This window comes from Solea solea, chromosome 12, assembly GCF_958295425.1.
Source record: "Solea solea chromosome 12, fSolSol10.1, whole genome shotgun sequence".
Classification (NCBI taxonomy): Eukaryota; Metazoa; Chordata; class Actinopteri; order Pleuronectiformes; family Soleidae; genus Solea; species Solea solea.
The window spans coordinates 19,396,400-19,422,998 of NC_081145.1; the positions used below are offsets into that span (position 1 = coordinate 19,396,400).

At 36.5% G+C, this 26,599-nt stretch overlaps 1 protein-coding gene across 1 annotated transcript in view; it reads right to left on the reverse strand.

Moving 5' to 3' along the window:
* LOC131469552 (microtubule-associated protein 1B-like) overlaps positions 1-26,599 on the reverse strand; it is a 68,154-nt gene that overhangs the window by 18,103 nt on the left and 23,452 nt on the right. The gene's annotated exons all lie outside the window — the stretch shown is intronic.

Below are 26,599 nucleotides of genomic sequence, written 5' to 3' on the forward strand. Positions count from 1 at the left end.
GGTTAGAACGTGCTGATGATCTGGAAAACCTTGTTAAGGTCAGTGTATGGTCATATGTGTATCAATGCAAGAACAAAAGTGTGATTGAGAAATGGGTCACACCTGTTTGCTGTGTGTAGTTCAAAATTAAAGCCATGAGAACAACACACTCTGAGCTAAAACATTTATATGAGATTTAATTCTTTCACTTCCCCTCAGATGATGGACAGAAATGTGCCACTGTCTGCTAAAAAGCAGCCTGCGGGTTTTACATCACAGACCAAAACAACTAAACAAGTAAAACACAAATGCACAGAAAAACACACAGAAAATATAAGATATATATACGTTCCCTTACATCCTCATCCTCCTAAACACTTTTCCCACAAACCGTTCCATTCAGAGGTGATGTTAATCTATTAATTCCCCTATGTTTCAGCACAGATGCACACTCTAATATTAGAGAGGTCTAATAATAGTGGGATCTCAGTGACTCCACCATCCGCCGGGATCATCAGTACATCTCCAGAATTTGCAGTGCTATGTTATCGCTTCGGGATCTGGGTATGATTTCCATGAAAGATGCTGATTTCTGAAATATTAACAGCCTTAGATAGATATGGCAGTGGCAGACACATTGTCAGGATTATCAGCCATTTGGATATAGACTAGGGAATAAATCGAATTCAAGGGAAAAGTAATTTGCCTACATTTAATAATTGCCATGCTGAAATAACTCATAACTTCGGAAGGTGCTCAAAGTGGAGCTTTTCAGAGAGTCAGAAGAAGAAGAAGCAGCTGGTAATCAGCAGCTCATAATTGTCCTTTATGCATTTTCATTCTTCAGTGAACTAATTGGCAATGACAGCATACCACGGATGAAAAAAAATGAATTAAATCCTCTTATATTCAACCACATTCTCCTCTTATCTAGTAAGAGTATTCATCTGTGACATTTTTCATGACTTAAATTACTTTTTAGTGCCTGCTGCTGGAAGGCATACGAGTGAGAACCTAGAGTTCTCACTAGAATGCATTGCAGTGCAAGCATCTCATGTGTTTCTTCCTCTTCCTCCCATAATTTGCTGCCTAACTCCTCCCACAGTTTTGAGAAAAACCCCACACATCCTATATCAAAATGTGCGGTTGGATGGTTGGATTTGGGAATGGTGTGCTGTGACTTTTCTAAGTGTTTCGAGTTACCATGGCGAAAAAAATCGCGAATAATTTCCACATACACATGAATGGAAAAATTGTCGAAAGAAGGAGAAAAACCAAGGAACATCACAGTGTCGACATACTTGTGAGTCTCTCTCTCTCTCTCTGCTTTAAAACTTGGTGTTTTAAAGGTTGATTCCACCAAAATACCACTTTGTCAAAATACTTCAAGTTTCAATCAACGTTTTCAGATTTGATAATGCAGTCACCAAAATATCGTAGTTAAGTATGTCGTCCAATATTGTACAAAATGTCATAGTTTAGTATGTTGTCCAAAAAGTGACAAAAATGTCACAGTTTAGAAAGTTGTCCAAAAAGTCATACTGTAGTATGTCATCCAAAATGTGACAAAAGAGTCATAGTTTAGTTTGTCGTTCAAATTTTGACAAAAAAGTCATAGTATAGTATGTCGTCCAAATTTTGACAAAAAAAGTCATAATATAGTATGTCGTCCAAAATGTGATGAAAAAGTCATACTAAAGTATGTCATCCAAATAGTACCAAAAAAATTAGTATAGTATGTTGTCCAAAATGTGACAAAAAACTCATAGTTTAGTATGTCGTCCAAATTTTGACAAAAAAAGTTATAGTATAGCATGTCGTCCAAAATCAGTCAAAAAGGTCATAGTAAAGTATGTCGTCCAAAATGTGACAAAAAAGTCATACTAAAACATGTTGTCCAAAATGTGACAAAAAAGTCATAGTTTAGTTTGTCGTTCAAATTTTGACAAAAAAGTCATAGTATAGTATGTCGTCCAAATTTTGACAAAAAAAGTCATAATATAGTATGTCGTCCAAAATGTGATGAAAAAGTCATACTAAAGTATGTCATCCAAATAGTACCAAAAAAATTAGTATAGTATGTTGTCCAAAATGTGACAAAAAACTCATAGTTTAGTATGTCGTCCAAATTTTGACAAAAAAAGTTATAGTATAGCATGTCGTCCAAAATCAGTCAAAAAGGTCATAGTAAAGTATGTCGTCCAAAATGTGACAAAAAAGTCATAGTATAGTATGTTGTCCAAAATGTGACAAAAAAGTCATAGTATAGTATGTCGTCCAAATTGTACCAAAAAAGTGATACGATAGTATGTCGTCCAAATTTTGACAAAAAAGTCATAGTATAATATGTCGTCAAAAATAACCCAAAAAAGTCATAGTATAGTACGTTGTCCAAAACTAGTCAAAAAAGTCATAGTATAGTATGTCGTCCAAAATCATTCAAAATTGTCATAGTAAAGTATGTCTTCCAAATTTTGACCAAAAAGTCATAGTCGTATGTCGTCCAAAATAAGTCAAAAAAGTCATACTATAGAATGTCGTCCAAAATCGGTCAAAAAAGTCATAGTATAGTATGTCGTCCAAATTTTGACAAAAAAGTCATAGTATAGTATGTCCTCCAAAATCAGTCAAAAAAGTCATACTATAGTATGTTGTCCAAAATCAGTCAAAAAAGTCATACTATAGCATGTCGTCCAAAATCGGTCAAAAAAGTCATAATATAGCATGTCGTCCAAAATCAGTCAAAATGGTCATACTATATAGTATGTCGTCCAAAACATGACAAAAAAGTCATAGTATAGTATGTCGTCAAAAAGAACCCAAAAATGTCATAGTATAGTATGTCGTCCAAAATCAGTCAAAAAAGTCATAGCTTAGTATATCGTCCAAAATCAGTCAAAAAAGTCATAGTATAGTATGTCGTCCAAATTTTGACAAAAAAGTCATAGTATAGTATGTCGTCCAAAATCAGTCAAAAAAGTCATAGTATAGTATGTCGTCCAAAATCGGTAAAAAAAGTCATACTATAGTATGTTGTCCAAAATCATTCAAAAAAGTCATACTATAGTATGTCGTCCAAAATCGGTCAAAAAAGTCATACTATAGCATGTCGTCCAAAATCAGTCAAAATGGTCATACTATAGTATGTCGTCCAAAACATGACAAAAAAGTCATAGTATAGTATGTCGTCAAAAATAACCCAAAAATGTCATAGTATAGTATGTCGTCCAAAATCAGTCAAAAAAGTCATAGCTTAGTATATCGTCCAAAATCAGTCAAAAAAGTCATAGTATAGTATGTCGTCCAAATTTTGACAAAAAAGTCATAGTATAGTATGTCGTCCAAAACGTGACAAAAAAGTCATACTATAGTATGTCGTCCAAAATCAGTCAAAAAAGTCATAGCTTAGTATATCGTCCAAAATCAGTCAAAAAAGTCATAGTATAGTATGTCGTCCAAATTGACAAAAAAGTCATAGTATAGTATGTCGTCCAAAATCGGTAAAAAAAGTCATACTATAGTATGTTGTCCAAAATCATTCAAAAAAGTCATACTATAGTATGTTGTCCAAAATCAGTCAAAAAAGTCATACTATAGCATGTCGTCCAAAATCGGTCAAAAAAGTCATAGTAAAGTATGTCGTCCAAAATCGGTCAAAAAAGTCATAGTATAGTATGTCGTCCAAAATCGGTCAAAAAAGTCATACTATAGCATATCGTCCAAAATCGGTCAAAAAAGTCATACTATAGTATGTCGTCCAAAATCAGTCAAAAATGTCATAGTATAGTATGTCGTCCAAATTTTGACAAAAAAGTCATAGTATAGTATGTTGTCCAAAATAAGTCAAAAAAGTCATAGTATAGTATGTCGTCCAAAATAAGTCAAAAAAGTCATACTATAGTATGTTGTCCAAAATCAGTCAAAAAAGTCATACTATAGTATGTTGTCCAAAATCAGTCAAAAAAGTCATACTAAAGTATGTTGTCCAAAATCAGTCAAAAAAGTCATACTATAGCATGTTGTCCAAAATCAGTCAAAAAAGTCATAGTATAGTATGTCATCCAAAATCAGTCAAAAAAGTCATAGTATAGTATGTCCTCCAAAATTGGTCAAAAAAGTCATACTATAGTATGTTGTCCAAAATCAGTCAAAAATGTCATACTATAGCATGTCGTCCAAAATCGGTCAAAAAAGTCATAGTATAGTATGTCGTCCAAAATCGGTCAAAAAAGTCATACTATAGCATGTCGTCCAAAATCAGTCAAAATGGTCATACTATAGTATGTCGTCCAAAACATGACAAAAAAGTCATAGTATAGTATGTCGTCAAAAATAACCCAAAAATGTCATAGTATAGTATGTCGTCCAAAATCAGTCAAAAAAGTCATGCTATAGTATGTCGTCCAAAATCAGTCAAAAAAGTCATGCTATAGTATGTCGTCCAAAATCTGTCAAAAATGTCATAGTATAGTATGTCGTCCAAATATTGACAAAAAAGTCATAGTATAGTATGTCGTCCAAAACGTGACAAAAAAGTCATACTATAGTATGTCGTCCAAAATCAGTCAAAAAAGTCATAGCTTAGTATATCGTCCAAAATCAGTCAAAAAAGTCATAGTATAGTATGTCGTCCAAATTGACAAAAAAGTCAAAGTATAGTATGTCGTCCAAAATCGGTAAAAAAAGTCATACTATAGTATGTTGTCCAAAATCATTCAAAAAAGTCATACTATAGTATGTTGTCCAAAATCAGTCAAAAAAGTCATACTATAGCATGTCGTCCAAAATCAGTCAAAAAAGTCATAGTAAAGTATGTCGTCCAAAATCGGTCAAAAAAGTCATAGTATAGTATGTCGTCCAAAATCAGTCAAAAATGTCATAGTATAGTATGTCGTCCAAATTTTGACAAAAAAGTCATAGTATAGTATGTTGTCCAAAATAAGTCAAAAAAGTCATAGTATAGTATGTCGTCCAAAATAAGTCAAAAAAGTCATACTATAGTATGTTGTCCAAAATCAGTCAAAAAAGTCATACTATAGTATGTTGTCCAAAATCAGTCAAAAAAGTCATACTATAGTATGTTGTCCAAAATCGGTCAAAAAAGTCATACTATAGCATGTCGTCCAAAATCAGTCAAAAAAGTCATAGTATAGCATGTCGTCCAAAATCAGTCCAAAAAGTCATAGTATAGTATGTCGCCCAAAATCGGTCAAAAAAGTCATAGTATAGTATATCGTCCAAATCGGTCGAAAGAGTCATAGGTTAGTATGTTACCACACTGTGATAATTCTCGACCTGGCGGCCTAATGGTTAAGGCACAAGCCTAGTAGGTGAAGGATTGTCAGTTCAAGTCTTATCTGAGACATGGTTCTTTGAAATGTCCTAAATGTCACAAAAAAGGCATAGTATAGACTCTGTTGGAATTTTGACTAAAAAGTCATAGTATAGTATGTCGTCCAAAATCAGTCAAACAAGTCATAGTATAGTATGTCGTCCAAATTTTGACAAAAAATTCATAGTATAGTATGTCGTCCAAAATGTGACAAAAGAGTCATAGTATAGTATGTCATCCAAATTTTGACAAAAAAGTCATAGTATAGTATGTCGTCCAAATTTTGACAAAAGAGTCATAGTATAGCATGTCGTCCAAAACGTGACAAAAAAGTCATACTATAGTATGTCGTCCAAATTTTGACAAAAAAGTCATAGTAAAGCATGTCGTCCAAAATTACCCAAAAAAGTCATAGTATAGCATGTCGTCCAAAATCAGTCAAAAAAGTCATAGTATAGTATGTCGTCCAAATTTTGACAAAAAAGTCATAGTATAGTATGTCGTCCAAAATCAGTCGAAAAAGTCATAGTATAGCATGTCGTCCAAAATCAGTCAAAAAGGTCATAGTAAAGTATGTCGTCCAAAATCAGTCAAAAAAGTCATAGTATAGTATGTCGTCCAAAATGTGACAAAAGAGTCATAGTATAGCATGTCGTCCAAAATAACCCAAAAAAGACAAAGTATAGTACGTTGTCCAAAACTAGTCAAAAAAGTCATAGTATAGTATGTCGTCCAAAATCAGTCGAAAAAGTCATAGTATAGCATGTCGTCCAAAATCAGTCAAAAAGGTCATAGTAAAGTATGTCGTCCAAAATCAGTCAAAAAAGTCATAGTATAGTATGTCGTCCAAAATGTGACAAAAGAGTCATAGTATAGCATGTCGTCCAAAATAACCCAAAAAAGACAAAGTATAGTACGTTGTCCAAAACTAGTCAAAAAAGTCATAGTATAGTATGTCGTCCAAAATCATTCAAAATTGTCATAGTAAAGTATGTCTTCCAAATTTTGACCAAAAAGTCATAGTCGTATGTCGTCCAAATTAAGTCAAAAAAGTCATACTATAGAATGTCGTCCAAAATCAGTCAAAAATGTCATAGTATAGTATGTCGTCCAAATTTTGACAAAAAAGTCATAGTATAGTATGTCGTCCAAAATCAGTCAAAAATGTCATAGTATAGTATGTCGTCCAAATTTTGACAAAAAAGTCATAGTATAGTATGTCCTCCAAAATTGATCAAAAAAGTCATACTATAGTATGTTGTCCAAAATCAGTCAAAAAAGTCATACTATAGTATGTTGTCCAAAATCAGTCAAAAAAGTCATACTATAGTATGTTGTCCAAAATCAGTCAAAAAAGTCATACTATAGCATGTCGTCCAAAATCGGTCAAAAAAGTCATAGTATAGTATGTTGTCCAAAATCAGTCAAAAAAGTCATACTATAGTATGTTGTCCAAAATCAGTCAAAAAAGTCATACTATAGTATGTTGTCCAAAATCAGTCAAAAAAGTCATACTATAGCATGTCGTCCAAAATCGGTCAAAAAAGTCATAGTATAGTATGTCGTCCAAAATCGGTCAAAAAAGTCATACCATAGCATGTCGTCCAAAATCAGTCAAAATGGTCATACTATAGTATGTCGTCCAAAACATGACAAAAAAGTCATAGTATAGTATGTCGTCAAAAATAACCCAAAAATGTCATAGTATAGTATGTCGTCCAAAATCAGTCAAAAAAGTCATAGCTTAGTATATCGTCCAAAATCAGTCAAAAAAGTCATAGTATAGTATGTCGTCCAAATTTTGACAAAAAAGTCATAGTATAGTATGTCGTCCAAAACGTGACAAAAAAGTCATACTATAGTATGTCGTCCAAAATCAGTCAAAAAAGTCATAGCTTAGTATATCGTCCAAAATCAGTCAAAAAAGTCATAGTATAGTATGTCGTCCAAATTGACAAAAAAGTCATAGTAAAGTATGTCGTCCAAAATCGGTAAAAAAAGTCATACTATAGTATGTTGTCCAAAATCATTCAAAAAAGTCATACTATAGTATGTTGTCCAAAATCAGTCAAAAAAGTCATACTATAGCATGTCGTCCAAAATCGGTCAAAAAAGTCATAGTAAAGTATGTCGTCCAAAATCGGTCAAAAAAGTCATAGTATAGTATGTCGTCCAAAATCGGTCAAAAAAGTCATACTATAGTATGTCGTCCAAAATCAGTCAAAAATGTCATAGTATAGTATGTCGTCCAAATTTTGACAAAAAAGTCATAGTATAGTATGTTGTCCAAAATAAGTCAAAAAAGTCATAGTATAGTATGTCGTCCAAAATAAGTCAAAAAAGTCACACTATAGTATGTTGTCCAAAATCAGTCAAAAAAGTCATACTATAGTATGTTGTCCAAAATCAGTCAAAAAAGTCATACTATAGTATGTTGTCCAAAATCAGTCAAAAAAGTCATACTATAGCATGTCGTCCAAAATCAGTCAAAAAAGTCATAGTATAGTATGTCGTCCAAAATCGGTCAAAAAAGTCATACCATAGCATGTCGTCCAAAATCAGTCAAAATGGTCATACTATAGTATGTCGTCCAAAACATGACAAAAAAGTCATAGTATAGTATGTCGTCAAAAATAACCCAAAAATGTCATAGTATAGTATGTCGTCCAAAATCAGTCAAAAAAGTCATGCTATAGTATGTCGTCCAAAATCTGTCAAAAATGTCATAGTATAGTATGTCGTCCAAATTTTGACAAAAAAGTCATAGTATAGTATGTCGTCCAAAACGTGACAAAAAAGTCATACTATAGTATGTCGTCCAAAATCAGTCAACAAAGTCCTAGCTTAGTATATCGTCCAAAATCAGTCAAAAAAGTCATAGTATAGTATGTCGTCCAAAATCGGTAAAAAAAGTCATACTATAGTATGTTGTCCAAAATCATTCAAAAAAGTCATACTATAGTATGTTGTCCAAAATCAGTCAAAAAAGTCATACTATAGCATGTCGTCCAAAATCGGTCAAAAAAGTCATAGTAAAGTATGTCGTCCAACATCGGTCAAAAAAGTCATAGTATAGCATGTCGTCCAAAATCGGTCAAAAATGTCATAGTATAGTATGTCGTCCAAATTTTGACAAAAAAGTCATAGTATAGTACGTTGTCCAAAATAAGTCAAAAAAGTCATAGTATAGTATGTCGTCCAAAATCAGTCAAAAAAGTCATAGTATAGTATATCGTCCAAAATCAGTCAAAAAAGTCATAGTATAGTATGTCATCCAAAATCGGTCAAAAAAGTCATAGGTTAGTATGTTACCACACTGTGATAACTCTCACCCTGGTGGCCTAATGGTTAAGGCACAAGCCCAGTAGGAGAAGGATTGTCAGATCAAGTCCTATCTGAGGCATGGTTCTTAGAAATGTCCTAAATGTCACAAAAAAGGCGTAGTATAGACTGTGTTCGATTTTTGACAAAAAGTCATTGTATAGTATGTCGTCCGAATTTTGACAAAAAATCATAGTATAGTACTTCGTCCAAATTTTGACAATAAATTCATAGTATAGTATGTCGTCCGAATTTTGACAAAAAAGTCATACTATAGTATGTCGTCCAAAATCAGTCAAAAAAGTCATAGGTTAGTATGTTATCACACTGTGGTAACTCTCAACCTGGTGGCCTAACGGATAAGGCACAAGCCCAGTAGGCGAAGGATTGTCAGTTCAAGTCCTAACTGAGGCATGGTTCTTTGAAATGTCCTAAATGTCACAAAAAAGGCATAGTATAGACTGTGTTCAAATTTTGACAAAAAAGTCATAGTATAGTATGTTGTCAAAAAAGTCATACTATAGCATGTCGTCCAAAATCACCCAAAAAAGTCATAGTATAGTATGTTGTCCAAAATCAGTCAAAAAAGTCATAGTATAGTATGTCGTCCAAATTTTGACAAAAAAGTCATCGTAAAGTATGTCGTCCAAAATCAGTCGAAAAAGTCATAGTATAGTATGTCGTCCAAAATCAGTCAAAAAAGTCATAGTATATTATGTCGTCCAAAATGTGACAAAAGAGTCATAGTATAGTATGTCGTCCGAATTTTGACAAAAAAGTCATAGTATAGTATGTCGTCCGAATTTTGACAAAAAACTCATAGTATAGTATGTCGTCCAAAATCAGTCAAAAATGTCATAGTATAGTATGTCGTCCAAAATGTGACAAAAAAAGTCATACTATAGTATGTCGTCCAAAATCAGTCAAAAAAGTCATACTATAGTATGTCGTCCACAACGTGACAAAAAAGTCATAGATTAGTATGACGTCCAAAATCGGTCAAAAAAGTCATAGATTAGCATGTCGTCCAAAATCTGTCAAAAAGGTCATAGTAAAGTATGTCGTCCAAAATCAGTCAAAAAAGTCATAGTATAGTATGTCGTCCAAAATCAGTCAAAAAAGTCATACTATAGTATGTCATCCAAAATGTGACAAAAGAGTCATAGTATAGTATGTCGTCCAAAATCAGTCAAAAAAGTCATAGCATAGTATGTTGTCCAAAATCAGTCAAAAAGGTCATACTATAGCATGTCGTCCAAAATCAGTCAAAAAGGTCATAGTAAAGTATGTCGTCCAAAATCGGTCAAAAAAGTCATAGTATAGCATGTCGTCCAAAATCACCCAAAAAAGTCATAGTATAGCATGTCGTCCAAAATCAGTCAAAAAAGTCATAGTATAGTATGTCGTCCATATTTTGACAAAAAATTCATAGTATAGTATGTCGTCCAAAACGTGACAAAAAAGTCATACAAAGTCATAGTATAGCATGTTGTCCAAAATCAGTCAAAAAGGTCATAGTAAAGTATGTCGTCCAAAATCAGTCAAAAAAGTCATACTATAGTATGTCGTCCAAAATCGGTCAAAAAAGTCATAGTATAGCATGTCGTCCAAAATCAGTCAAAAAAGTCATAGTATAGTATGTCGTCCAAAATCAGTCAAAAAAGTCATACTATAGTATGTCATCCAAAATGTGACAAAAGAGTCATAGTATAGTATGTCGTCCAAAATCAGTCAAAAAAGTCATAGCATAGTATGTTGTCCAAAATCAGTCAAAAAGGTCATACTATAGCATGTCGTCCAAAATCAGTCAAAAAGGTCATAGTAAAGTATGTCGTCCAAAATCGGTCAAAAAAGTCATAGTATAGCATGTCGTCCAAAATCACCCAAAAAAGTCATAGTATAGCATGTCGTCCAAAATCAGTCAAAAAAGTCATAGTATAGTATTTCGTCCATATTTTGACAAAAAATTCATAGTATAGTATGTCGTCCAAAACGTGACAAAAAAGTCATACAAAGTCATAGTATAGCATGTTGTCCAAAATCAGTCAAAAAGGTCATAGTAAAGTATGTCGTCCAAAATCAGTCAAAAAAGTCATACTATAGTATGTCATCCAAAATGTGACAAAAGAGTCATAGTATAGTATGTCGTCCAAAATCAGTCAAAAAAGTCATAGTATAGTATGTCTTCCAAATTTTGACAAAAAAGTTATAGTATAGTCCAAAATCAGTCGAAAAAGTCATAGTATAGCATGTCGTCCAAAATCAGTCGAAAAAGTCATAGCATAGTATGTCGTCCAAAATCAGTCAAAAAGGTCATACTATAGTATGTCGTCCAAAATCAGTCAAAAAAGTCATAGATTAGTATGTCGTCCAAAATCGGTCAAAAAAGTCATAGTATAGCATGTCGTCCAAAATCAGTCAAAAAAGTCATAGTATAGTATGTCGTCCATATTTTGACAAAAAATTCATAGTATAGTATGTCGTCCAAAACGTGACAAAAATGTCATACAAAGTCATAGTATAGCATGTTGTCCAAAATCAGTCAAAAGGGTCATAGTAAAGTATGTCGTCCAAAATCAGTCAAAAAAGTCATACTATAGTATGTCATCCAAAATGTGACAAAAGAGTCATAGTATAGTATGTCGTCCAAAATAAGTCAAAAAGGTCATAGTATAGCATGTCGTCCAAAATCAGTCAAAAAGGTCATAGTAAAGTATGTCGTCCAAAATCAGTCAAAAAAGTCATAGTATAGTATGTCGTCCAAATTTTGACAAAAAAGTCATAGTATAGTATGTCGTCCAAATTTTGACAAAAGAGTCATAGTATAGTCTGTCGTCCAAAACGTGACAAAAAAGTCATAGATTAGTATGACGTCCAAAATCGGTCAAAAAAGTCATAGTATAGCATGTCGTCCAAAATCAGTCAAAAAAGTCATACTATAGTATGTCGTCCAAATTATGACAAAAAATTCATAGTAAAGTATGTCGTCCAAAACATGACAAAAAAGTCATACTATAGTATGTCGTCCAAATTTTGACAAAAAAAGTCATAGTATAGCATGTCGTCCAAAATCACCCAAAAAAGTCATAGTATAGCATGTTGTCTAAAATAAGTCAAAAAGGTCATAGTATAGCATGTCGTCCAAAATCACCCAAAAAAGTCATAGTATAGCATGTCGTCCAAAATCAGTCAAAAAGGTCATAGTAAAGTATGTCGTCCAAAATCAGTCAAAAAAGTCATAGTATAGTATGTCGTCCAAATTTTGACAAAAAAGTCATAGTATATAGTATGTCGTCCAAAATCGGTCAAAAAAGTCATAGTATAGCAAGTCGTCCAAAATCACCCAAAAAAGTCATACTATAGCATGTCGTCCAAAATCAGTCAAAAAAGTCATAGTATAGTATGTCGTCCAAAATCAGTCAAAAAATTCATAGTATAGTATGTCGTCTAAAATCAGTCCATAAAGTCATAGTATAGTATGTCGTCCAAAATCAGTCAAAAAATTCATAGTATAGTATGTCGTCTAAAATCAGTCCATAAAGTCATAGTATAGTATGTCGTCCAAAATCGGTCAAAAAAGTCATAGTATAGTACATAGTCCAAAATCGGTCGAAAGAGTCATAGTATAGTATGTCTATACTAAAAGTATGTGACTTTTCTAAATGTTTTGAGTAACCATGGCAACAAAAATCACAAAAAACTGCGAATACTTTCCACCTACACATGAATGGGAAACGGTCGAAAGACCAAGCCCACTTTGGAGCATCACAGTGTCATACTTTAACATAGAAATGTGGTTGGAACTTTAAACGGGTCACAAGACTTAAGACCTAAGTCAAAGTTTTGATACATATTATGTTTTTTAAACAATCGCCGTTAATGTTTTGTACTTTTTTTCAGCGTTTTCTGATTTTATAATGAGTGTGTATTGCGTGAGTAGGCAGAGTTCTAGAGTGACACTGTGCTGAGATCCAGAACAATTACAAACATTATAAATTATAAACAAAGACTATACAGACAATTTTTACATCAAAATGTTGCTATGGTTGTTGTCTAGCCCTGTGTGTTGTTTTCATTTTCAAATGAAAAAAAAAGTGGACAAAAAAGCAGCCTAAATGCTCTGTGTTCCATGGGTTAAATATTATTCAGTTTAAAATGTGCTACAGTACATGAGTGAAGATGCCTTGGCTGGTACTCTGTGTATGAGGGGCAATAATCAATGACTATGACTGGACAGAGAATGAAACGTATGAATCCACTGCAACAGCATTGCAACAACAAAATTATAGAAAAAGAAAGAAGAATGAAAAGAACCTAAGACGAAAAGAAGAGTCAAAATGAGAAACAAAAGCACTTGAACCATAATCAAGGCTACTCAGTTTTCCAGTCAACACACATCTCTATCTCACAGGTTAACAAATGCTCATTAATTTATTAACACAACCATAAACTACATCCCCTGACAAATGAAGTAAAAAAAAAGCAGAGGTGATTCAGATAAATCAATGTTGGTACATCCTGGTATATTCACAATACATTAAAAACATTTAAAGGCATCACTAAAAGAAATGGCGACGATACATTTTTTTATCCTGCAGACTCAGTGCAGTTATATCGCTGAAAAAAGATAGAGTAGAGATTTTCAGCACAGAACGAGAGAGAAAGACCGACTGCAGGATTTTGTCGAGGGCAGTAGAATGATATCCTTCACTTTTCAAATGAACATGCTGGTGCAGCAGTCAGGAGGAGTTCTAACACTTCAGCAGATCTGCCCACAGACGCCGTCCACTCTCACACCACCATGACTAAGCTGCGAGGGTGAGGGATGATTTGCTACTTTGCTCTTGATACTTCCCGCGCTGACAAGTGCAAAACAACCACAACACGCCGACACAAACACTGGAGGCGCTGGCGTCATGCAGCTACGCTGTGAATTCCTCCATCTTTTCAGAAGAATGAAACCCCCGAGGGACAGCGTGTCCCTTTGACCTTCCAGTGTGCTTTTCTCAGGTGAAACAGAAGAGAGGGGACTGCATTAGCAAGTGTTGATGGCTGCCTGCAGGCTGACTGCTCGCTTAAACTGCAGACTGGTACAACGTGACACCACAACAACAAAGACACTAAGTCAGTTGGAAATGCTGCTGTTTGGCCCAAGCAGCAGAAACATGGACAAGACAGAATGTCTGACAGGATAGATCTTGTCCCCAATCCCTCACAAAAGAAGTGAGAAAATAAAAACCCTTCCTTTAACCATAGACTGGACATAAAAGTGGACATAGTGAGACTTGACCAGAGCCATGTTGAGGCTCCTATAAGCAGGTACCAGCTGTCATAAGTGATCCTGCATTAGTTTCATCATGTTTATAGCAGCCGATCAATATTGAATTATTTAAAAACCATGCTAAACATAGGAGCTTACTGGCGGCGCGCACACAAACGCATGGGATTCTTTGTGGCTCTACCACTCTTTTATTGCACACGTTGCACATTAGACTGCATAAATGGCTCACACACAAACCTGGTGGTAACACACCCATCACCCATGCACCATTTCCAACAATTAATCAGAACTTAATTTTAAGGCTGCTACAATTCTTCAATTGCTGAGGACCTGAAACTATGTTGTTACAGCCCGGCTCTTAGGCTGCTACAAAAACGGGGGAGGAAAGTAATTATTTATTTCCAAAAAACAAGAAAAAATACGCATCAGTGTCAGAAGTCAGTCGGTGTAGGCATGCATGGATGTGTGGCCCACACAGATGTTGTATGTGAGCTGGTGATGAGAGGGAGCAGAAATAGGGGAAGGAAGGTTTTTAAACCACGTGGCGTAGTCACCTCAATGATGACCGTGCTTCCCTAAGCCTGAAAGAGAAAGAAGAGGCCAGCATGCCAGCACTTCTAATGATAGGGAAGGGAGGGGTCTTCATAATAGTGAGTGAGATCATTTACTCCTTAAGAAAATACTGACAAAGATGACAGGCAGGGACAGTCAGTCCTTTAGGTAATTTACACATCAACACACAAATGATGAGTGTCATTTCCTCAGGTCTAATACACAAACCTGGAAAAAATTGGAAATTGGAAGTTGAGTTCAACACAATGCTTCAGCGTCAGCCACAACAATTTAAATTCCTGCCACACCACGTTGATAGGAAGACAATGTTTGATTTATCATTAATGACTATAAATGAATCAATTTTTATCACAGACTACACAAACTTCTTACTACAACCAGTGAAGTTGCCTCCTTATAGCTCACCGCCACTTCCTACTTCCTGGGCTAAACTTTCAAACCAGAAGACTATGTCCATTTTTATTTACAGTCAATTAGTATAAATAATGTATTCTGTTAAACACCTTGCGTTTAACCTCGGGAACTCATCACGTGGTTTCCAACCATGACGATGATGGTGTTCACAGCTTTATAGAGGATTCTCACAAAATAGTCACGGCTGTGGACTAAAGGAAACATCCCTGCTTGTTCCTCCCTTTCTCGCAAAGACCAAGATGTAGGTCACGTCTTCTTTTACCGACAAACACAGGTGATGAATGCGTAGGTGACACTCGGTAATGTGTGATACAGCGGGAGCATCTGTGTCGACTGAGATCACACATCTGCAGTGATCCACTTTCTTGACAAATAACTCAAGAGTAGACACCATGTGTCATGTGCTCTGCTTCTGTCCACTGACATGGGCTTGGTCTTGGGGAGGTAAACTCTTCACTCTCCCTCTTGGTCTGTGTACTGCACTGTTCTTAACTGCAAAGCCCAGTGGAAGGAAGGTCATTTGTCAGACAGAGCTTTCACAGCTGACCTGTTTGATATAAATATCCACGTCTGAACTCCCAAAACGAGAACACCCTGTTTAAAGGCATCTAAAACGGAGCAGTGATCGACCGCGGCACAGCCGCTGCACTGCTCCACATATGCGCTCCACATTCACAGAGGCAGCAGGAAGAGGATCCAATGAATTTCATTTTATAAAAAAAAAAGGAGACTCCTGTCTTTAAAGCTATTTAGTACATCACTGACTTCATGTGACTTCAAGGTATCAGGCCTTAAGTATGTATATATATATATATATATATATATATATATATATATATATATATATATTATATAACAAGAAAGCTTCTCCTGGTTCTCCAGTTTCCTCTCACAGTTTAAAAACAAAAGTGATTCAGGGAAAATATCTTATTTCAACTGAATTGTTTCAAAATGTGATTTAGATTTGAAAAAAAACAATTAATTGTTCACCTCTAATTACAGATATTTGTTCCAGAGATATTTTAAATAGCTGTTCCAATATTTCTTCACTATCATTATGTTGGGGTTTTTTCTGATTTCCAGTTTAAATAAATGTTGAGAGGCTGCTGGATATTCTTTTTTTGCATGTGAGAAACCAATTTAATCCAAACTGTTTGTCTGGGTCCTGGAGTGATTTTCAGAGCTCAATAAGGGAAGAAAAGTGTCAGCTCCCATTTTAATAACAGTCTCCAGGACCACACACAGAGAGAAATGATGTTCTGCCTCATTAGGACCAGGTTTTGGTCTCCATGAGGACTACTAGTCATGCCAAGGTCAGCGTTAATGACAGAAAATGTCATGAAAAGGTGACAAATACACGCGCACAGGGTAAAACAATACTGTCCTAGAAACACATTTTGTCTTTGTCTCCTTCATAGACATTTGCTATAATTCTGACCTCATTTCCTGTTTAAGATAAATCAAGTAGTGAAGTCACGTAAAGTAATGGGCTTAGTTAATGAACGTGAACTGATGCCTCGAGCTTCTTCTTCATACACAAGTTCGGATCCTTACATCAAAAAGTTATTACCCTTAACTTAATCTCATTTTCCCTGCACTCGGTCTCATTGTCTGTGAGTTTAGAGATGAAGAGTTGTGAAGTGGGTTGGAAAATTAAAGTGCGCTGCGTCGCCACGCTCCTTTCAGCCCTGCAGCGTCACCAAGCAGCAAACGCGTGCATCGGGAACGGCAAGTCTGGCCTTTTGTTTGTGCATTAAAGCATCCGGTGACTGCTGAGTCACTGCTGCAGTCTGCAGGACTTGACCACTGAGCTGCTGCTACATCTATCCAGTTTCTCTTGTCTGAAAAGAGTTTGTCTCAAATTGTGCAGAAATAGGCATTTATAACTGATGTACATGTTTGCTGTTGGCGGCGAGAATTGTTTGGTACATGTTGTTTAGTGTAATGAATTTGTAACTGTACCACAATCTCTGTAATAACCCCTCAGCAGCAGATTATTTAACTTTCCATGTTAAAATGAATATATGTTTTTTTGAAGAATTTGAGGTAATCCTTCCAGCGATTCAATTCAACTCAGCACAGCTCAACTCTAATCATTTTTTTTTGCTTTTCCATTAGTGATAGTACCTGATGCTTTTTCTTAGTACCTGCTCTGGAGAGGTTCCAAGCCAGCTGAGCCGATGAGCGCGACGTCAGATTCAAGAATCAAACCGAACAATGCCAAACTGTAAAACACTTAAAAAAGACGACATGTTTAAAAACAAAACATGCGTTAATCTATAACATTTAGCAAGGAAATGTCTGGTGTATTTATTGACACAAAACCCATTCGGTCGTATTTCAGTTTCAGTGACTGTGTCAGACATGCAATGATGAACCCGCCCTGTTTGAGGAGGTACTATAGTAATGGAAAACGATGAGTCTGGTATCCAAGCGAGTAGAGTCAAGTTTAAACTGTTTAGTGGAAATGTGCCATTAGTTACTGATGCTAATCCTGGTCCTGTGATTTGGCAGCACTGAATGACTGAGCTGTTAAACCAGTTAAAGCCTCTGCGATGGTAGCAGGTGTAGCTAGTGTTGCTAGTCTGTGTAGGACAAGCTATAAACATAATATGTGTCAGGTTGTTGCAGGTGCTATTCATCCAGCAATAATATACAGGATAATAAAATATAAAACACATCAGATAATCTCAATTAAACACAAATAAAAGCATTTGAAGAGTTTGCATTAAAGAAAAATAACTGTAAGACAGGATCAGATACGATCATCATTGGTTTCTGTGCAGACAATTCTGCAGATGATGAGGACATAACTTTATGTTTTAATAAGTTAGTCTTGGGTCAACACATAGCTAAATGTCATTTGTCCTCTTATTGAGCGGTGGATTTGATCAGATGCACCGAAATAATCTACATAGGTTTTAAAATAGTAGGCCGTAGGAAGGGTAAAACAATTACAGAGAGTTCAGGTGATGTTAAAACCTGAAAAGTTCAAATAAAGACTCTAGTAGAGATTCTACTTGAAATCGTAGCCTAGTTATCAATGCACTTAATCTGATGAAAATAAACTTAGATCCTTCCCGTCACAACTTAAATATGTACATAAGTAACAGTGGTGTTAGGCTGTATTTCTGAAACATGGTGAAACTGTTGCTGATTAATGGTCTGTTATGAATGCATGGGTATAATTATTTTTATCCACTAATTTAGCACTGTGAAAGTAAGACACATCTGAAAACTCATTAGTCACCAAAAAAATAAAGATCTGCTACATTATACATAATATAGAACTTTGTCTAGTTTAGTGTCCTACAGTTCTCAACATACTTATCTGTACATTCAACGATGGCATTAAGAGACACTATAACAATTCCATAATTAGTATTATTAGATACTGGTACTTGGTACTATAAATTAACCTGCATATATATGAATGTTTGATCTCTCGTTTCCATAAGATGGTACGATTCAATTCTGGCTGTGGCTCGTTGTTATTTGTCCTTCCCTTCCTCCGTCCCTATATGTGCCTCTCTGCAGCGGACTGAATAAAGTCTTAATTAGAAGAGATCTGGCTCAGATCACTGTCCTCACCTCTTCAGCTCGGGTTCTAAAATAGCTCCAACCCTTTAGCAGCACAAGTCTTTACCACGCGACTTAAAGAGATGAGAGAAAAGAACATCAGCCGACTGAATGCCAAGTTCTTTACTGACTTATCCAGTCTTCTCACATGACCTTTCCACTCCATGTAACGCAGGAATGAAGAATACGCTGGTCCTGGTAATCATGATAGGTAGATACAATCAAAGGGAGAAATGGATAGAAATATCAGTGGGAATGACAGGATAATGACACAGGACATGAACTGCTGATAAAGTCAGAGGTTCTTCAGTATGAAGGTTTCACTCTTTCTTTCTTTCTTTCGTTCTCTATTTCTCTCTCGTACTTTCCTTGAACAGCATCTTAGCTCCGTTTGCAAGTCTATTATTCAGTCATTGTTACTGTAGATTGCCATGGTTACACACAAACAGACAAGTCTGCACAGCTATTCATCTTGGGACACTTTGACTTCCATTCATTTGGACATCATAAACAAAGTGTTGTCCTAACCTTAACTAACCTGAACTATTTTAAATAAAAATCTACTTTTTTTGTCTGAGATTGCAATGTCTATCTATCTATCTATCTATCTATCTATCTATCTATCTAACTAGCTAACTAGCTAACTAACTAACTCAGAAATGGTCCTGTTATGGTCCAGTGTTCCAGAGGTAATAAATACAAGTGAACACACACACACACACACACCATCTTTCATTTTGTACTAAAGTTGTGTGCGCACATGCATTTATTAGGTTGTGGGGACAAAACCAGCCATTTGAGGACATGTTGACATAGTGGGGACATTTTTGCAGGTCATCACAACTCCAAAGGACTTTTCCGGGGAGGACTTTAAAGAACGAGAGTTAGGTTAGAGTCTGACATTAAGATGAGATGGTTAAGGTTAAGAACTAAATAAGTAAAGGTGTGTTACTGCAAGCATGATAAAGATAGTGTAGTTTAGAAAATGAGACAGCTGACAAATGTACTTCTGTACTATAGACCAAATTCATTAGTATCAGTAAAGCTAAACGACCTGGTGCAGCTCAAAACTGCAGCTACAATAAAACCTTAATACAGTCTTTCATACCAGAGAACATAAGTCAGAACTATTAAATGGCCAATTGAAATTCTTAAATAATATATACTGAGCAGCCTAGTTTACATTCATAAACCTATCAAAAGCACACAGCAACCTTTAGATTAGATTAATCTTTGTTTGGTGAAAGTGAAAGAACCAAACAGACACTAAAAGAGTGCGACTGGCCACCCTGAGAGTGAGGAGAGGCCTGACAATGCAGTGAAAGCTGCTGCTAGGAAAGGGCAGCAGCATTTTGGCAAAGTGTCACTTTCTCTTTGAGTTCACTCCACACCGTGCCAACGATGACATCACTGCGTCCCCTCGTACTCACTGCCACAGTCTTAAGTTCAAAACACTCGCACACGCTGCCAACAGACATCATGGTAAAATGTGTCAGGACATGGCAATCCACTCCACACACCAACAGCATAAATACCCACAATCATTGGCCTTTTGTGCTCACTCACAGTCAAATTAGAGTGTCCAATTTACCTAATCCCCAAATCTGCATGTTTTTGAACTGTGCGCGCACACACACACACACACACACACACACACACACACGCGTGGGGGCAACATGCAAACTCCATGCAGAAAGACCCTTGTTCCAACCGGGTCGCGAGAACACCAACCACGTGGCTTCTGAACTAAATCCATTTGGTAATTGTTGTTGTTGTTGATAAACAGCAGCTAAATAAAATATCACTGTGTTCACAAATAGTTTCTGCCGTCAAACAAGTTTGTTTCATTTACTGCGATGTGTGAGGGTCTGAGACGAGGCATTTATCAAGGCGTGTTCTTGGCAGCGCTGCCATGTAACTGGCAGAGGGTAGCGAGCGATTGTTATGACCAAGCATGTTGCAAAAATGTGTGTTTTGCTTGTGACTGTAAATCTATTTTCCTATTCTTTACTAATATTAGTATTAGACACTCGTCCTCTTCTGTACCAGACATTTCCTTAAGAGCAGTTACACAATGTTGACGTGTGAAAGTCATAATAGTGCCATCTGTGATGGTGCTACGCATTGTGGTGCTTGTCCACTATACACACTACGCCTGCTGGCTATAATCCACACACACACACACACACACACACACACACAAACATACTATATATACATATAAGATGCCTCTTTAAAAAGAGACAATGCTTATTTTTCATCGCTCAGAACTTGAGGCACAATGGTTACAAATTGGCTGTCAGCAACGCGTTGATGAGCGGGTACATCTCATTCATCATGGTGACAGACACAAGATGGGGTCTCTGGGTCAGACACACACACACAGCCCAGGGAGAGGTGGTGAGCTACGAGAGAATAATTGTAAATGTGACCTTCCCTTACACAATGACAAGATATTCCACGGACGCACAGTAGGACACGCCAAAGATGGAAAAAAAAACGCTGAGAAAAGACTTTTTCTTCGTTTGGAGATTGGTATGGAGAGGTGAAATAAAACAAAATTCCATTCAGAAATCAAAGCCTGTTAAATTGGTCACACGCTGCTGTTTGTTTGGAGCATTTGCTGCAGTGCCCCCTGGGGCGGGAGGCGTCGGCCCCGCAGAGATTTACACTCAGCCGAAGGGTGATTTTTAAAAGTGCACGGTGCAGCTGCAACTTACTGACTGCTCTCCTGGTAATAACAGCTTATCAAAACAACAGTCGCTCAGATACGTGGCTCGAGTATGGGATGAGTTGGATGCTGCTCCTGTGCAGAAGCTTCTCTCAAGTGATTACACTGGTGCAGCGCTGAGTCTCGCAGTTGAGACTCTCAGAGAAGGACAAGACGTATGTAAATCCATATGTATTAGCAGTGAAAAGGAAGCAGGAGCTTGTGCTTCTATAATTATTTATCGGCTGTGTTCGATGACGGGGAAAAAGCAGCTGTGTTTCATTCACTCATTAACTGTTCAGAAATCTTCCAGCTCGTCTACTGTTCTTTTCAAAACATGTATGAATGTGAGAATGTCAGACACCTCACATTTTCAGTTCTATAATGACAATAAAGATCCTTTTCCTTCCAGTCTGCTGACCTTTTTGCAGTTTTAGACGGCCAGAGATTTTGAAGATTTGAATAGCAATAATTTGAAAAATGTAACCCCTGGAAGACTTAAGAGACTTGTGTTAAGTTGTTTTCATTTCCTCAACATTTCACGCAAACATACTCTCATCTTTATCACAGCACATAACAAACGAGGGTTATTTCATTTTACAGCACGGTGAAGTGAAGGACAGGTTGCCATGGACATTAATTATTGCCTCATTTGCAGTTCCTGTTTGTCATGCATATTAAACCTGCTACGTTCAGCAAGATACGGGACCTCGGGTCAGACTTCATCATGTTCTCACGTGTACAGTGTTTTCTGTTGGGGTTTTTTATCTAATAATTAGGTGCTGTCTCACTCCAGAAAAACACTTCAGGTCATTTGTTAGGACATGTTGAAAATATCCATCGTGTTCATCCTCTTAAAAAAACAAGTGAAAACTTGACCTTCAAGCCCACAGACAAAAAAAAACCAGTATTGGATTCTAGACAATCTTGCTTGTCATGGTGACTTTAAAATAGAGATCGAGAATGTTTGAACATTTCAACAAAGGCTATTTTCTTTTACGTCACATCCCAAAACGTATTGGAAACACATCGGAGGATAAAGTTACTGCAAACAGCTGTGGCAAGAGCTTCATATAGACTGTAGGTGATGAATTCATGAAATCCAGTTGTGAATCTATATTTGTCAAGATAGTAATATACTGTATCAAAACTTTCTTGATAATTATCTGTTGCACTAATCAACTAGTAACTTTCAGCACTGACAAATAAAATAGACTTTAGTCAAAGTATCTATAAATAACTAACTTTAAACTGAACCTATTTGTACTAGAAAACCACTGAGTCAAAACTGCAGCATCCGGATGATGGATATAGTGCAGTATTGATTATATACTGTACACGATGCTAAAATGATATGGAAATAAAGTTGTGATACGATTCATGATTCCTTATCTTCCATTGTCGCAATATAAAAGAAGCGGCACTACAGGATTCAACAGCGTCGCGTAAACGATGGTAACGCTCACCGAGGCCAGTCGCCACAGAGCCGGGGTGCGTCAGACACGACGGCCACAGGACAGCAGCGTCTCAGTCAGCACATCAGAGAGGACACAGTGTTGGAGGCTGCGGCCTGTGGGAACAGCCCCTGATGGCTGGATCAATGTTTAAATGCTGCTCTGCACCATCACACAGAAACAAGAGGAGACACAACAGCATCACCTCGACACTCCAGCCCAGTGTGGCTGCCATCAAAATGAAATTCCTCAATCGACAGATCAATCGACAGATCTCAAAATATCTGTCTGTCTGTCTGTCTGTGTCATGTTCACAGTCATTCTTAAATTCACTCTTATTCAGACTTTGGTTCATTTTTGTTCCCTTTTCTTTTATTTTTGCTTTATCATTCAGACTCTTTCTTCTTCTTGCGCTCCAGTTCAGTGAAGCTGCATAATAAGTAATCTGCAACACTCCCAGATATGAAGAAGAAGAATTTAAATAGGTGAATGTCAAAGATGACACTGAGGAAATACTGCTGGCTCATCAACCAGAGCATAGAGACGGAGGCTGTGGCTGAGCAGCTTCTCCTCACCAGGACGCTGTTTTCTTTAGAAAAACAAGAGTATTCTAATCTCAGCAGTGGGTGTTTGAGGATCGAAGGGAGGGGCCGCTCGGTTTGTTGCACTGAGCCAAAACGGCCTCTCGTCACACTAATATAATACATACATTCACAGCATGGCAGGTATCTGCACCTTTTTCTCTTCCTCTCTTTCTCACACACACATACGTACACACACAAGCAGCAGGGAGAGCTGCCGTAAGCAGTAGAGCAAACACGATGGTACAAAACACTGCATAGACACTGCTGCAGTCTCCGAGCCAGAACCTCCCCTCTTTTCTCTCTATTGTTGTCGACGAGTCCTGTGACTCTCGGCTCAGTTCCCCTTCTCTCTCTCTCTCTCTTTCTCTCTCTCTCTCTCTAGATTTTCCGAAGCAGAAATAAAATACAGACGATGATATGCAGTGATGGTGGGATTTGTGTGGAAAAAAAGTAATGTGATGTTCAAAAATCAGGTTTGTGGATGTGTAGAAAATACTGTAACTTGTAATTGCAAACAAATGTGTCAATTAACTCTGTAAATAGTCCCACACTGTATAGGAACATACAATCAGAGGACAAATGGACAACATTCACCTTCTTTATGACACTTTTTTCAAAGCATTTCTTCTTTCAGACCTCAACAATCTATAACGTATAGATTTTCACAGATTACATTCACACACGGTTTTCTCCAGGTTCTCCATATTCCTCCCACAGTCCAAAAACATGCAATATGAGGATAAGGTAAAATGGACAAACCTTTAAATTACTCGACTGACATCACTATGTCTTAATATCTTGTATCTTGATCCTATTTTACTTCATTTCAAACTTCGTGCTGACAGTGCAAACACTTTCAACTACAGTTATATTAAAGCTGACATGGAAACTAATAGATTTTAATTAGCAAACAGTGTTTTCACATCTATAATCTATCTGTGTCCAGACCAACACATGTAAAAACGTAAAACACTTGACCATTCATGCTGGTTTGAACGGGAAGCTGAATCATTTCATTTCTCTGCAATTGATTGCTTAATTTTAGAAAGTATGACTTGCAAGAAACCACAACGGTGAATATCTGCATCTTTACTAGAGCTGCAACTAACGATTATTTTCATAATTGATTAATCTGTGTCTTGTTTTGTCCACAAACCAAAATGATTAACTTTAAATGATTTCTTTGTTATCCAGAGCAAATAAATGAAGAAAATATTCACATTTAAGAAGCTTAAACAATCAGAAATCTTGTTTTAATCATGAAAAAAGCTTCAAACCGATGAATCGATTATCAAAAAATATGTCAATTGTCGATTAATTTAGTAATCGATTAATAATCGATTAATTATTTCAGCTCTAATCTTTATAACAGCAAATACAAGAAAAAAACTCAAAATATTGTCTTGAACGACAACTCCTTAAATTGAATGACTGTGCAGTACGTGGGGAAAAAGCACATGCAAGATTAAAATTATAGATGATATTTTACTTTTGCCAACCATAGAGATAAGCTCGACATTCCTGGATTTGCAGAGTCAGACACATGTTGATGTGAGTTTCATGTACATGCTTTGTATTACTCCTCTAGTCCATCTAACAAAGCAACACACTTAAAATGTTTCAGCGTTTAGCTGATACTCTTATCTGGACCGAGCAGGTAGGGATTCAGTGTCTGTCCCAGAAAAAACCTGCTACTGTTATTGGAAGACAGCATCAAAGCCTCTCTGGCTGCGGACTGCCTGTGGACACCAGATAATGGAAACTGACATGAGTAGAAGAAAAAAATAGAAGTTATTTATAAGTTACATATTTGTTCAGACTTATGGGTCAGACGGTGGAGTAGTGGCTGACATTGTTGCCTCACAGTAGGAAGGTTTTCACTGGTTTAAATCCTAGTTTGACCAAGGAGTGGAGTTCTCCTGGTTCCTCCCACAGTCCAAAACAAGATGCAGATTAGGTTGATTGGACACCCTAAATTAGATTGACTGTAGGTGTGAATGTGAGTGAATGGTTATTTGCCAGGACCATGCGATAAGGAGGTAAACAATGAGTGTTCAAACCTCCAGGAGAAAGTACAAATTGGAACCTTTAAATCCCATTCAAGTTTAAAATATACAGCCTAGAAGCCCATCTCACTGTCTGGATCAATTACAACGTGGTCCAGCAGATGGTGCATCCCCAACCACCAAAAATAATGTAGTCGTCCGGTTTGTCACACCCAAGAAGTATGCAGTTAGCCACTAGGGGGCGACTCCTCGGGTTGAGAATACTTCTTACTTAATGTAAGAAAGCATTTTCCAGAAAGCCTAATGATCACATTCACTAGTTTCGGGTCTTCTTCAATAGCAGATGATGTCAGTTTTGTAAATTGTGGTAAAAATGTACGGGAAAATAGACAATAAATGATGGCACATATGCGTGAGATACCAGTGTGATTGACAGCTCATGTCCTCCAACAGGTGAGTGGTTGCAGGTGATGTTGAGCTTCAAGACGGGAAGTAAAAATGTTTTAACCGAGAGACTATATCTATTTTTATCTACAATCTAAGTCCAGCTACAGTTCTAAAGAAGCTGGATCAAGGTAAGTTCAAGCTCAGACAGTGTAAAGACGTACGTCAACAATGACACTAGTGTGTGCATCTCAGGCTCTGCCAAACCACAGGAGAGTCATGAGTAAAGGTGTGTAAAGGTTTTGTGTGTCCACGGCTGTGATAACTGAAGATTCTGCCCTGAGCTGTGATCCCTCCCTGATGACCCTCCCCTCACCTCCCCTCCCCTCCACTAGGCTAAATTGCATAATCTGAGAATAGGTTGAAGTTCATTGTATCTTTAAAATCCTAAAAAACCTTGCAGCTTAACAAGTAAAACCCTCCTGGAGTGGGTAGGAGTTTGTGATTTCTGTTAAAGTTAATTATTCATAGGTCAAACAACTGTGGGAATCACCAGTTTTGTTGAATTAATTGTAGAATGGAAGAAGGGTCAAATTCTGACAGTTTTTGGAAAAGATAAGCATTTTTGGTTGAAAAAAAAAAAGCCAGTTTTCAATCAAAGATAAACACTCACAAATGCTAGCTTTTAAATATTTTGGCTTTTCTTTGTGTAAGGTGATTCCAAACAAAATAGTGTTGATTTTGGACTCTTGGTCAAATAAAAATGTGGGCTTAAAAGAATTGTAATGGAAATTGTTCCCAAAAATGTCCTTATATTGTTGACCAAACAATGAGTTAATTCATTAATTAAGGACATTTTACATGAGGTAAACTGCTTAATTAATTAACTATGAAATTCTAGGCTGAAGAAATGAAACAAACATGTTTCCTGTTATGTTTCCATATGTATATTGTTAGTTACTAGGCCACTACTAGTTACTGA